The following is a 14,085-nucleotide window of genomic DNA, read 5'->3' on the forward strand; positions in this document are numbered from 1 at the left end:
AGTTTAAGTTTAAGGAGCGCCATGAGTCGGAAGCCACCATCAGTTCAAGGCATTACGAGTGGATGCGAGTAGTCTTACAGTAGACTGGATTTGTTTATCAGGTATCTTTCGTATTATTGCTGTTAACGAAGAGCCAAAATAAGATTGGGCGGATTCGTAAACAAAGACATTTACGCGCATTCCGGAAATAATTAGATTAATTCATTCGGTGACTCTCAGACCGATAAGTCGATCATCCCAGTCCGTGTAGCGTACTGCAGTGAAGAATAGTGTTAATCCGCATTCAAGGTTACTTTGGAAGTCTCCGCCTCTTCGAGGTTTCGGATTTTTTGTTCTTTTGTGTGTGTGCATTAACCGTTATTCGGCTAGCAGAGCTGTGAAGCCGCCTAGATATCGTTCCAGTTACATGTTAAGCACCGTTATAATATTACATTTTCCAGTCTCCCCCTGATAATGATTCTATTCAAGGCGAGATGGATATGGAAATAAAATCGACTCCTCGACTGAAATTACATCCACCCTCCTCAACCGGGCCTTTCGAAATCTTCTTCCGAACCAATGACATTATTTTTAGAATCGGTTGCAGATTTTTCTAGTTCTGACAGAACGATATCCGGCCGCTACAAATATATCGAAAATTCGCCCCTCATAAGCTTCGGGTGGTGGTGAACAGTTCTGCGAATTTTCATTTTCAAATGCCAACTTTCAGTTCAATCTAACCCAAACATGATTCAATTTCTAAGCCTCTCTCAGTCATTCACTTTCAAGTTGGCGGGATTTTCATGACAAAACCACTCGTCTTCATTTCAAATTGATGCTTTTTCATTCACCGTCCAAACCAGTCACCTGCTCTTTAGAGACAGGTTACGTCAAATTTTGAATTGTTTTGCGTTTTCAAGCATACATGAATAGTAAGAAGTATGTTCAAAACAGTTTGGCTTGAAACCTAGTCATGATTGGAGCATGATTGAGCAGCTGGACTGTCCGAATGTATGATGCAACTTATAACTGCAAATTGGACATAGTAGGGTATGATTTGAGATTTATTCTTCCTTCAAGTTCAAACAAATCTGTTGAAAATTAGCAGCTATGGCGGTAAATTGTGTGAAGACGGTAAATGATATTGTGAAGCACAGAGTATATTCACCAGCTAATCGTGTTGAATGTGCCGGAGTCGTCATCGATTCGAATTTGAATTGTTGCTCTCAAAAAAATATTTGTCGAGCTCATCACAGTTGTGATTTTTGTCCGGACATCACAACAAGAAACCTTATCAACAGAATAACGATGTTAAAGGTCCAACTGTTCGTACCTATTACACGGTGCTACAGTGATTTTGTTCTTTTCAAGTGGCCTAGCATAGGTTGTAGATCTCATCAAATGCAACTCAAAATAATGTATGAAAAATTTTGTGTCCCCTCAAAATCTTCATTTATAGCAAAAAAACGCTTTTAATCCACCTAACAGTGTGATGAGACATTTCTTATAACTCTTATCACTCTCTTCGGATATTATATCGTTTGAGAACATTTAGAACTTGATGCTTCGCGATGTTTTTGATAACACATACTACATGGGATAGTGGCAGGACTCAGAGAATCGCTCAAATCAGCATAGGACAACATCAGTGCTAGAAATCTCAAACCAAATCAATGGGAAGGCGAAAAAATGACCCATAAAATAGACATACAAACGAATTATTGCTAATGCTCTGTTAATAAAATATCTAAATTCCTCAATCAATGCATTGTGGTGGGAAAACTGAATTTTCCTAAAGGGGTTATGTATATTGTACTGAGCCAAAACATCGATTTTTTTTTGAATCGAAATGAAGTTTATACTTTACTCAAATTTCCAACGCGACTGAGACCTAAAAATCAACGCTTTTTCTGGAAAAAACCCACCATTCAAAGAAAATCAACAGAGCATATTTTTAGACTTGGTTTTATTTCCTATTTAAGAACTATTGTGTTTTTTACATCCTAGATTGCATGATTCAGTGATCGAAACCCAAAACTTCATGAAGTATTTGAAATTGTTATGTGTGTTTGCTATTGAAATTGACAAAATGATTGTATATAATAGTATATAGTCCCTTTGGCGATTGTTTACTTTTTCGGTCCCACCTATCAGCATTGAAGTATCGCCCTTACGTTTTTTTACAATACCAATTTTACAATTGGTGGGGGTTTGGTGAAAATCGATCTTAATGTCTAAACGGCATAATTCCGAAACCGTAATTTTTGAAGTTTTAAAATTATGCAGAATTAATTTTTCAGAAAATAGTAAAAGAGCAAAAAAGTACCAAAGTCCAAAAAAATCAATTTTTGTCAAACGTTATTTTTTCGAGTTTACATCAAATCTCAATGTTTCATGCATTATAATGTCATTTGGCATCAAAAATACAAATTTGATTTTGAAAATTTTTCATTTCAGTTTATATGGGAATTTGTTGTGTGATTGCACTCTTCAACTCGTAACTCCGGAACCGGAAGTCCAATCAATAAAAAAAATCAATTACAGCCGTTGGGAAGATTGTACCTTTCATTTGAGACTAACTTTGTGCAAATCGATCCAGCCATCTCTGATTAACAGAGGTCATATTTTTTCCACATACACACATACTCACACATACATACAGACATGCATACACACACAGACATTTTCCGATCTCGACGAACTGAGTCGATTAGCATATGACACTCGGCCCTCCCGGTCGGGATTAGATCGACGAATTTTAGAGTGAATGAGAAAGGCAAAAACATTTTTAGCAAATGTTGAAATTTATGCATTTTTTGGTGAGCAGTTCTATGTTTCATAGACATTAAATCAATTTTAACTTCGCTTCCTATTAAATAAAGACTCTTATTACAGTACATCTCTACAAAAACGAGATCAATTTGAAAATAAATCTGAGGATTATGATTGATTACAGAACTCTGGAATTTTCTATTGGAATGTTTTCAGGCAGGAATTTGATAGTGATGCTATTAGACAACTGTGAAATCAAGACCAAGAGATCAGTTACATATCAGGACCCCATTCCGACAATTTATCAAAAGTCCTCATGATGTTTACAACAACAGGTTATCAATCTACGGATCAGATAATTGTTATTGTAATATTGAATTAAATCAGTCTGCATCAATAAATTTTCAACTTCAATCCAATATTTTTTTTTGGGTGTGGGGGGGGGGGGGGGTTGTATGGTGTTAAACCTTCTCTTCGCTACGCCGTTGCTTGGAGTTATTTATTTCGCTTTTTTCCGATATGTTTCAGATCGATCCGATGGTTATAAGTTGGAAAAATTGCAGTCAGAAGGTTCGCACAAATGAACATTTTTGTACTGATAAGTTATCAAGTTCCTTCCAGACAACTTGGAAGTGTTCGGTGATTATTTCTAGCGGTTGTAGATAGTAAAATGAAATACAAAATTCGTTTTATCGAAATAATGTTTAGCTTATTTCAATGGATTATTACTATATTGAACAATAAATAGGCGACAAAGAGTAATCAACAAACAACAAGCCATAACTTTTAAAGTATTCAAAATAGATATTTGAAGTCTTCAGTAAAGTTATTCGCAAAAGTAAGAGCTACAAATTTACTGAAGACATCATTTCGATATAATCACTTCCAAAAAAAATTGTGAAAATATCTCACTCATAGGGGGATTAATCAGCAAAAGCACAATACCAAAAGAAAGGGCATATTGCTTCCATTAAATTCTCCGAAGATACTATTGACCTAAAATAAGCCGTTTTGGCGTTAATAATAGATTACATGTTTTTGGTCATATTTCTGGCTATGGGAAATGGTAAAAATCTTTCGTCCGCATTTAATGTTAAATATCTCTTTTGATAATAGTCCGATTTCAACAATCTATAGCTTGTTCGAAAGGTATTCGTTAAAGCTGTCTAGAAACATATGAATTGTTAATCTATATTGTCAATTTCGGCAGATAATTAAAAAAAACTGCAAAAAACGCCATTTTTGCGCATTCAAACATTAATATCTTGGAAACTAAACATCAGAATCAAAAACAAATTAATAGCGTTCATACTGTTTTTTAGTTCTTTCATTTAAAATTGGTTTGGATAAGATCGGTTCAGCCATTGCTGAGAAACGCGAATGAGAATTTGTCCGTTACATACACACACACAGACACACACACACACACACACACAGACATTGTCCCAAATCGTCGAGCTGAGTCGATTGGTATATAAGACTCGGCCCTCTGGGCCTCGGAAAAAATCTTGAAAGTTTGAGCGAATTCTATACATTTCTTTTATAAGAAATGTAAAAACTATTTTTCGGGATTATCGGCACTAATAAATTTTCTACGCTGTCATTTTCTATCAATTTTGAATTCTTTGAGTGGAACGAAGAAGAAAAGACTTTTCCAATTGTATGCTATATTATGTTGTTTTGTTATAAATACTATGCGGTTTTAAGACAACAATATGAAAACAACCATTATTTTGAGACTTTTTCATGGCAACTATAAAAATTACTCAACATTCTTCCATGGAGCGCCCTTATTTTATTAACAATTAAGAGAGAATATTAAATTTCTCATCTAATGACCTCTTTTTCATCAAAATCGGTTGAGAAATGGCAAAGTTAATTATTTTTTTTCATATTAGAAACTTGCTCACATGAACTCTTAAGGGGGTAGTAAGTATTGCAATACATTGTCGCGTACTCAAACTTTCTATAATTATATCTTCATTTATTTTTTTTTCCGATTGTAACTTCAAAGTTAACACACATATTTTTTAATGTAATGGAGCAAAACACATCGATTTTTTGAAAATTTTTAACAGATCACCTAAAAAGTACGTTCAATTTTTTTTATTTTATAGCATTGTGTTATTGGTCGCTAGAGGCGAAATTTCATGAAAAAGTCCATAAAACAAAAATGATTCTACGATTATTATTCCACATGTTATGCAATGGTTTACGTCAAAATGACAATGTGTATGAGTTCCATGAAATTGAAAATTATTAGGAATATATCCTAAATATCATACGCCCACAAGATTGATCATGAATATACACTAGAAATCATAAATCAATACACGAATGCATAAATAATATTGTATGGTTTTGTGAACTATATCAAGAGCACGTATAGTGTGTCGTGACTAATACGCTAAGAATCTTGAATCAGTTCACGTATCTATGGATAATATTTAGTAGTTTTGTGAACTATTTCACCAGTACAAATATTCACTCTTGACAAATATTTTAGAAATCATGAATTAGATTCACGATGATTGAAAGGAATAATGAATAATATTCCGAGTTTCGTGAAATAGTTCACGAAATATTATCCAGACTGCTTGGATTCTGTGAACTAATTCACAACCGTGAGAACCAAACCATGATCAAGATGCAATAAAGAATGAATCAGCTCACGTAGTATAGTCGGACTCAGAATAATGTTCCGGAATCTATGAAAAGAATCACGAAATAACTTTTGGTTTATGAATAATGTTCATAAAGTTGTGAAGTAAGGAAATTCGATGTGATAATGACATGTCGGAAATCGTGACTGAAGTTCATTAAACACAAAGAAATATCATATGAAATTTGTTCATGGTTCTGTTTCCGTAACATAAAACTGTGATTGTTCCAGAATTCATAGCATTTGGGAACAACTTTTTACGTGCCAAGGCCACTGCGCGCGGAATGACACATACACAGTCGATCCAAGCATATCTGTCCCATGTCACATTTTTATCGATTTTGACTTTTCATCACCAAACGTTATAAAATAAAATACCCGGAAAAAATTTGTTCCCAAAATCATGAATAAAGTGTCATCAAAAATCTTGTGTTTTCACTTCAGTAACGCCCGCATAACGCATTTAGCAGTGGAATTTTTTTTTTGGTTTTGTTAACTTCAGATACGGTTTCCACCATGTCATTACCAAATCGATTGTCTGTACGTGAACTAGTACACAACTTTATGAGCATTATTCATAAAACCAAAGGTTGATTCATGATGTTATTCATAGTTTTAGGAACATTATAGAATATTATTCATGTATTCGTGAACTGATTCATGATACCTAATATAATAATCACGACTCACCATTCGTGCTCGTGAAATAGTTAACAAAATAATGAAATATTATTCATGGATTCGTGAACTAGTTTTGTGATTCCTAGTTCATGATTTACGTACTATTATTATTCGTGAATTTTTATTCCAAGCACTTTTCATGAATTATCCAGCTGCTAGCGACCAGTAGGCTATTTTCGTAGGCGTCTATCACTTATTTTTATAAAGTGATAAGCAGTGCTATCTTTTAAAATTAACCACCTTAGTTATGCAATTAATTTTGTTCCGATCGTATTTTAATGCAAATAATTAAGCAGTCTTCATTTCGTTATTAATTGCACATATTTTGTCGAATGTAATTCTATTTGTTCTTTGATTTGAAGGCATTGTAAGGGAACACGTATCAGCCGGTTGATGCCAATCGAGCTAACATTTCCATGGACTGAGTAAACTAATTTCTTTGTTTAGTATTTGTTTGGCCAACTATGAATTTATTCAACTGGGTATTTAATGCGCGTGGGGAATACGCATGGTCTTGTCTGAGCGAATGATGAATTAAGTATGAGGGTTGAGAATTGACAATTCGTAATTTTCGGTAGCCATATCATCACGAAGAACAAGTGTTTTATTGTCATGTTCATTGGTTTACTTTTAGTCCATTAAATTATTAATAAATTATTTTAATTGTTGTGTTGAGTACCGTAAACCGGCGTGATTTTGAACATCGGGGTGATTTTGATCACTCGAAACTTTTTTCGTAGATCGCTTATTAACCCAGAATAGTCTACCGAATCATTTTAATTTGAAATGATTTTTACTCTAAACTTATGAAATACTGGTTTGTTATACTTTTTAAGTATTTTGTTCAGTTTTTGGGTACAAAAAGTACAAAGAACCGAAATTTGACTTTACCTTATTTTTACAAAGCTTCGTAAAGTGTTTATTTTTTATAAAACAAATAAATCTCAGAATTGAGCAAGAGTAATAAATTACAAGCGAGTTTTTATTTTCCTTTAGTGTGGGATATGCCAACTTTACTTTTAAGAGTTCGTTTATTTTAAATACAATTTTTTGTGAAACTAGTTGGCATTATTTCAAATTATTTTAAGCTAAAATTCGCAACTTTTTTTATTCTTCAATATTCCAACGTGTTAAAATGGATGAAACATTTTGTACATTGATAAAGCACTGGCCTCTAACCATTTTTTCAAAACTACAAAACCAACACCTACAACCACACATCGTCGCACCGCTATATGCCGCGAGCTTACCGACTTTTTATCCATTGGCGGTGTCACATTTCTGAATGCTAACCTTTCCAAGTGACCTTCCCGCGTATATGGTTTCCGCCTTCGGGATGATCATCCTTTTCCTTAGCACCCGACTGTCGTCTTTTAAAGCGATAACGGCTGCAGTTCCCAACGCCGTTCGACGGGGTGTGATTTCTGAATGCACGATAAATCCCCGAAAGGAAGAAGTCATAAACCATAAGAACCACGAACCAATCGAGACAACGACCAAAAAAAGAGGTGCAGTTAGTGGTAGAAAAAGGATACTTAACATTGTTTTTCCCGTAAAAAACAAAAATGGAACAAATGAGGACAGAAAATAACGATTCAAATTGCAGGGGCCCCGCGGCAGATGACAGGAAGCGGCAAATATGAGTGGCTTTTTTAGAGGTTTGTTTTTCGTGATTTTGGGCTGAACAACAACAAGCTCAGTGTAGAATCAGTTAAAAACAAAACCGTTACGCATGGACGCAAATCTGGCACCTTTTGGCCGACACATTTCCCGGAAGATGGAATCCATTCGGTCGGTATGCAAAACATGAAAATAAAAATAAAAATCCGCTCCAGTGAGTTAATGAGGGACAAAATCTACGCAAAAAAAAACTGAAATGCAGATTGGTATCAAGGATAAACACGTGTCAAAAGTGATACCTCCGGATCATCGGTGCCCATGGAGGTGCAGGTAATGCGGGATCAAATCCAGCGAGATTTTGTTTTCGGGCTTCACAAACAGTAGCAACAGTCGGCCAGGCGGAACGTGTGACATCTCACACCTTTTGTCCGGAGCCGATTAGTGCCAGATGAGCTAGATTGGTAAAGTAAACAGGCAAGTCCGGAATATTTTCAAGGCAATTTTCAAAACAAATATGTCCTCTTTCGCCACACCGGGGGTTTGGATTGAGAAAAAATGAGCCTAATCCTTTCTTCGGGAGCCTTTTGCTAACGATACTAAAACCTAGGTCGTTGGAAAAAAAGTACGCATCAAGAATAGAATTATCGGGGGGATTCCGTAAAGAGTGAAAGCCGCTTTCGGTGCCTCTGTCTTCCATCGGTAATGCTCATAACTGATCCTTATTTCGAAAGTAAACAGATGAATCCTTTGAAAGGCTCTTACACTGACTGTCGGTATGGGTATAGAGGCATTGCGGTGCGTCGACTACCGCCAAACGACGACGACGATGACGAGGTGTTCCACATAACACCTCCCAAAGTAGGCCATTGAGGCCAAAACACATGTCTTAAGCTGTGGTTTCTTTTTATTTTCCTAATACCTTCATCTGATGACTGCCTTACGCAGTGCGTAAATCCATTGATGCTAGCTGGTGTAAGGATTTCATGGCGACGTTTATTTGCTTGAGGTTAGTTGTACTTTGATAATTTTTTTCGTTACTCAAAGTAGATTCGATATAAGTAATAAAATTTTAGGATTCTAATCTAATAGAAAACCTGTCTTAGCTCGCCAAAAAATCAACTGATCTTGAAAAACACGAAACAAAACAGAATCCCAAATGAAATAAGACGCAATGGCTTCATTTAGTAATATACCAAATAAGACACTTCAGACTATATTAAGGTTACTGTGCCCTAATTTATCTTAGCTCCTCTATTCATCCCACCCATTTGAACACATTAGTTAGAGCAGTGTCTGCTATCTCTATTCAACGCATTAGTTCAAATGGTAGGATGAATAAGTGTGCGTTGTACTCGAATTTTCACCTCGCTTTAACGAGTGTATTTTACATTTTTCAAGCTAGATTTTTCATTAATCTGCTTCTTAAGAACGAAGCAAAGATTTTGATACCTATTTAAGCGCAATCCAATCAGTGTAAACTGAGTTATCAGCGAAATAGTGTAACATCGTGACTAAAGAGATGAATAAGAGCACGTCTACCCTATGACGAATTTCGCGCCAACTCGAACAAATGTTGGCAGCTCCCTCTCAGATTTTAATGAAACTTTCTGTACATGAAGACTTTGTCACAAAAATCCACTTTGCTTATTTTGTTTTTCCAAAAATGATCTAGACTGTCTTTTGAAAAGGGCCAAACTTTTTTACCAATTTTTTTCTAATGGCTATAGTCTAAAAATGATAAATCCTACAAAAAAAATGTTGTGGGAGTAGTTTTCACAAAATTAGTCAAATTTTCGAATGAAAATATCGAAAAAATTCTTCAATGACTCCTACACTGAAAAAAATCGATTTTAAAAATTTAAAGTCGATTTACAAAAAAAACGCTTTTAATCCACCTAACAGTGTGATGAGACATTTCTTATAACTCTTATCACTCTCTTCGGATATTATATCGTTTGAGAACATTTAGAACTTGATGCTTTGCGATGTTTTTGATAACACATACTACATGGGATAGTGGCAGGACTCAGAGAATCACTCAAATCAGCATAGGACAACATCAGTGCTAGAAATCTCAAACCAAATCAATGGGAAGGCGAAAAAATGGCCCATAAAATAGACATACAAACGAATTATTGCTAATGCTCTGTTAATAAAATATCTAAATTCCTCAATCAATGCATTGTGGTGGGAAAACTGATTTTTCTAAAGGGGTTATGTATATTGTACTGAGCCAAAAAAAATCGATTTTTTTTTTAATCGATTTGAAGTTTATACTTTACTCAAATTTCCAACGCGATTGAGAATTAAGAAATCAACGCTTTTTCTTTAAAAAACCCACCATTCCACTATGGGTCACAAGGGCGGTTTTTCGGTACAAAAATCAATAACTTCCAAACCGTTCATTTTAGAGAAATTATGTCTGAGAGAATATTTTTGGAAATTAAATTTTCTTACTTTTAAAGCAAAATGTAGCTAGGGTGGTCCTCTCAAACATTATTTTCGAAAAATTATGTTTAGAACTAAATGGTGTAGCAAGGTACTTACTTCAGCAAAGTTGTAGAAAAATGTTTTTCAAGTAACATTTTCAAATGCATCAAAGTTATAGCATTATAGCATTATCGGTTTTCATGTTATAATTATTTTTCTTCTTTATCTTAGGGTGTCATTTTAGTGTTTCTGAAAAAGTCAGTTTTTTAACTATAACTTTTTAAATAGTTAGTCTATCTTCATACTCTCTATGAAGCAATTTTAGTACTTTTCATTGCGCATATTTCAGCTGAAGAATGTGAATCGATATCATTTTTCATTATCGAATTACGATCATTTTTTTAAATAAAAATGATAGTTTTCAATGACCTTTAACTCAGAAGGTTGCAAAAACTAGCAGCTAAATTTGTACTCTTTCGAAAGTGCATCAAAAATACTGTAAAATATCTCAAAATCAACTTTTGCTTTTTTGTCATTCAGCGAAAAATGTTGACATCAACATTATGATTAAATGACATCAGCATACGGCTGTTTTTAAGGGTCTGGTCATTGCCATTTAGAACCTGCTTTACTAGATCAAAAAGTCGAGTTGTTAAATGATTTTTTGAGCTTGTCAAATATATGTACACAAATATTGAAAACGTTAGGCTCAGACAGATATTTATTTTACTATTCTACGTAACTACTTTATTATCATCGTCATCCTCATAATTATTATAATCATAATCATCAACATTATCGGCATCGTCGTCGCTATAGTTATCTGAATCGTGTTTCTTTTACCAAAGTGCTAACTCATTTAATATTGAACTTATTTCAGTGCGTTTACTGTATCGGGATCTTCTAACTGCAAGAACCGGATTAGACGAGTCCATTGCTCTAAAGAAAACATCTTCCATGTTCGCGACTCTTGAACAATTTCTACCGTGACTCAGTCGATCGTTCCGAGCCTCAGCTCCTTGTTCGCTCATGAAACTTGTTGGTAATGGAAGTGTTGACATAATATAAAATGTAGCGCATTTTGCCTTAAAGGCAAATGAATTAAGGATTACCCTTCATTCTGTTCTAAGTAAGCGACGAATTTCTGTGAATGCTGGTTTGGGAGGAAGTGCAGTTTGAATCTTTTGTAGGAACTGTTAACGGCTTCTCAAAATATTTCGAATTTTTATCGAGCACTTTCGTCTCAATTCGATTACTGTCTTTCCAAAATTGATCAAACCTTTTACATGTTTTAATTGTTACAGCTTTTGCATTCTGAGTGAACTTATTTTTTTCATTTTGTCCCACATCAAATTATCTCATTATTTCCTCAAACACAACTTTTATTCTATTTTTATTTTCACCTTTGGCCACTTTCCAGAGATCGAACAACCATTTATCCATTTTAACAGCACTAATAATACAAAGCACTACACGCGTTGATCAAAGCAGTCGTCGGCTACTGCGATTCGATTCATGAATGAGATTGATACCAATTAAACTGTCACGACTCGTGGTGTTGTTGTTTATATTTGACATCGAAGGGCAAAAATGCTGACTTTGATTTTGAAATATTTTATAGTATTTTTGATGCACTTTCAAAAGAGTACAAATTTAGCTGCTAGTTTTTGCAACCTTCAGAGTTAGAGGACATTGAAAACTATCATTTTTATTTAAAAAAAAAATGATCGTAACTCGATAACGAAAAATGATATCGATTCACATTCTTCAGCATAAATATGCGCAATGAAAAGTACTAAAATTGCTTCATAGAGAGTATGAAGATAGACTAACTATTTAAAAAGTTATAGTTAAAAAACTGACTTTTTCAGAAACACCCTAAGTTAAAGAATAAAAATAATTATAACATAAAAACCGATAGTGCTATAACTTTAATTCATTTGAAAATGTTAACTGAAAAACATTTTTCTACAACTTTGCTGAAGTAAGTACCTTGCTATACCATTTTGTTCGAAAAATAATTTTTCGAAAAGAATGTTTGAGAGGACCACCCTAGCTACATTTTACTTTAAAAGAAAGCGAATTTAATCCCCAAAAATATTCTCTCAGCATAATTTCTCTAAAATGAACGGTTTGGGAGTTATTGATTTTTGTACCGAAAAATCGCCCTTGTGACTCATAGTGCATTCAAAGAAAATCAACAGTGCATATTTCCAGACTTGGTTTTATTTCCAATTTAGAACTATTGTGTTTTTTACATCCTAGATTGCATGATTCAGTGATCGAAACCCAAAACTTCATGAAGTATTTGAAATTATTAAATTAAAATTTGTGTTTGCTATTGAAATTGACAAAATGATTGTATATATAGTATATAGTCCCTTTGGCGATTGTTTACTTTTTCGGTCCCACCTATCAGCATTGAAGTATCGCCCTTACGTTTTTTTACAATACCAATTTTACAATTGGTGGGGGTTTGGTGAAAATCGATCTTAATGTATAAACGGCACAATTCCGAAACCGTAATTTTTGAAGTTTTAAAATTATGCAGAATTAATTTTTCAGAAAATAGTAACAGAGCAAATAAGTACCAAAGTCCAAAAAAATCAATTTTTGTCAAACGTTATTTTTTCGAGTTTACATCAAATCTCAATGTTTCATGCATTATAATGTCATTTGGCATCAAAAATACAAATTTGATTTTGAAAATTTTTCATTTCAGTTTATATGGGAATTTGTTGTGTGATTGCACTCTTCAACTCGTAACTCCGGAACCGGAAGTCCAATCAATAAAAAATTCAATAGCAGCCGATGGGAAGATTGTACCTTTCATTTGAGACTAACTATGTGCAAATCGATCCAGCCATCTCTGATTAACAAAGGTCACATTTTTTCCACATACACACATACACACACATACACACACATACATACAGACATACATACACACAGACATTTTCCGATCTCGACGAACTGAGTCGATTAGCATATGACACTCGGTCCTCCGGTGAATGAGAAAGGCAAAAACATTTTAAGCAATTGTTGAAATTTATGCATTTTTTGATGAGCAGTTCTATGTTTCATAGAATTAAATCAATTTTAACTTCGCTTCCTATTAAATAAAGACCCTTATTACAGTACATCTCTACAAAAACGAGATCAATTTGAAAATAAATCTGAGGATTATGATTGATTACAGAACTCTGGAATTTTCTATTGGAATGTTTTCAGACAGGAATTTGATATTGATGCTATTAGACAACTGTGAAATCAAGACCAAGAGATCAGTTACGTATCAGGACCCCATTCCGACAATTTATCAAAAGTCCTCATGATGTTTACAACAACAGGTTATCAATCTACGGATCAGATAATTGTTATTGTAATATTGAATTAAATCAGTCTGCATCAATAAATTTTCAACTTCAATCCAATTTTTTTTTTGGGTGTTGTGGGTGGGGGGGGGGGGGGGGGTTGTATGGTGTTAAACCCCAAAACCTTCTCTTGGCTACGCCGTTGCTTGGAGTTATTTATTTCGCTTCTCATTTTCCGATATGTTTCAGATCGATCCGATGGTTATAAGTTAGCAAAATTGCAGTCAGAAAGTTCACACAAATGAACATTTTTGTACTGATAAGTTATCAAGTTCCTTCCAGATAGCTTGGAAGTGTTCGGTGATTATTTCTAGCGGTTGTAGATAGTAAAATGAAATACAAAATTCGTTTTATCGAAATAATGTTTGGCTTATTTCAATGGATTATTACTATATTGAACAATAAATAAGCGACAAAGAGTAATCAACAAACAACAAGCCATAACTTTTAAAGTATTCAAAATAGATATTTGAAGTCTTCAGTAACGTTATTCGCAAAAGTAAGAGCTACAAATTTGCTGAAGGCATCATTTCGATATAATCACTTCCAAAAAAAATTTGTGAAAAA

The sequence above is a fragment of the Topomyia yanbarensis genome, chromosome 3 (genome assembly GCF_030247195.1).
Source record: "Topomyia yanbarensis strain Yona2022 chromosome 3, ASM3024719v1, whole genome shotgun sequence".
NCBI lineage: Eukaryota > Metazoa > Arthropoda > Insecta > Diptera > Culicidae > Topomyia > Topomyia yanbarensis.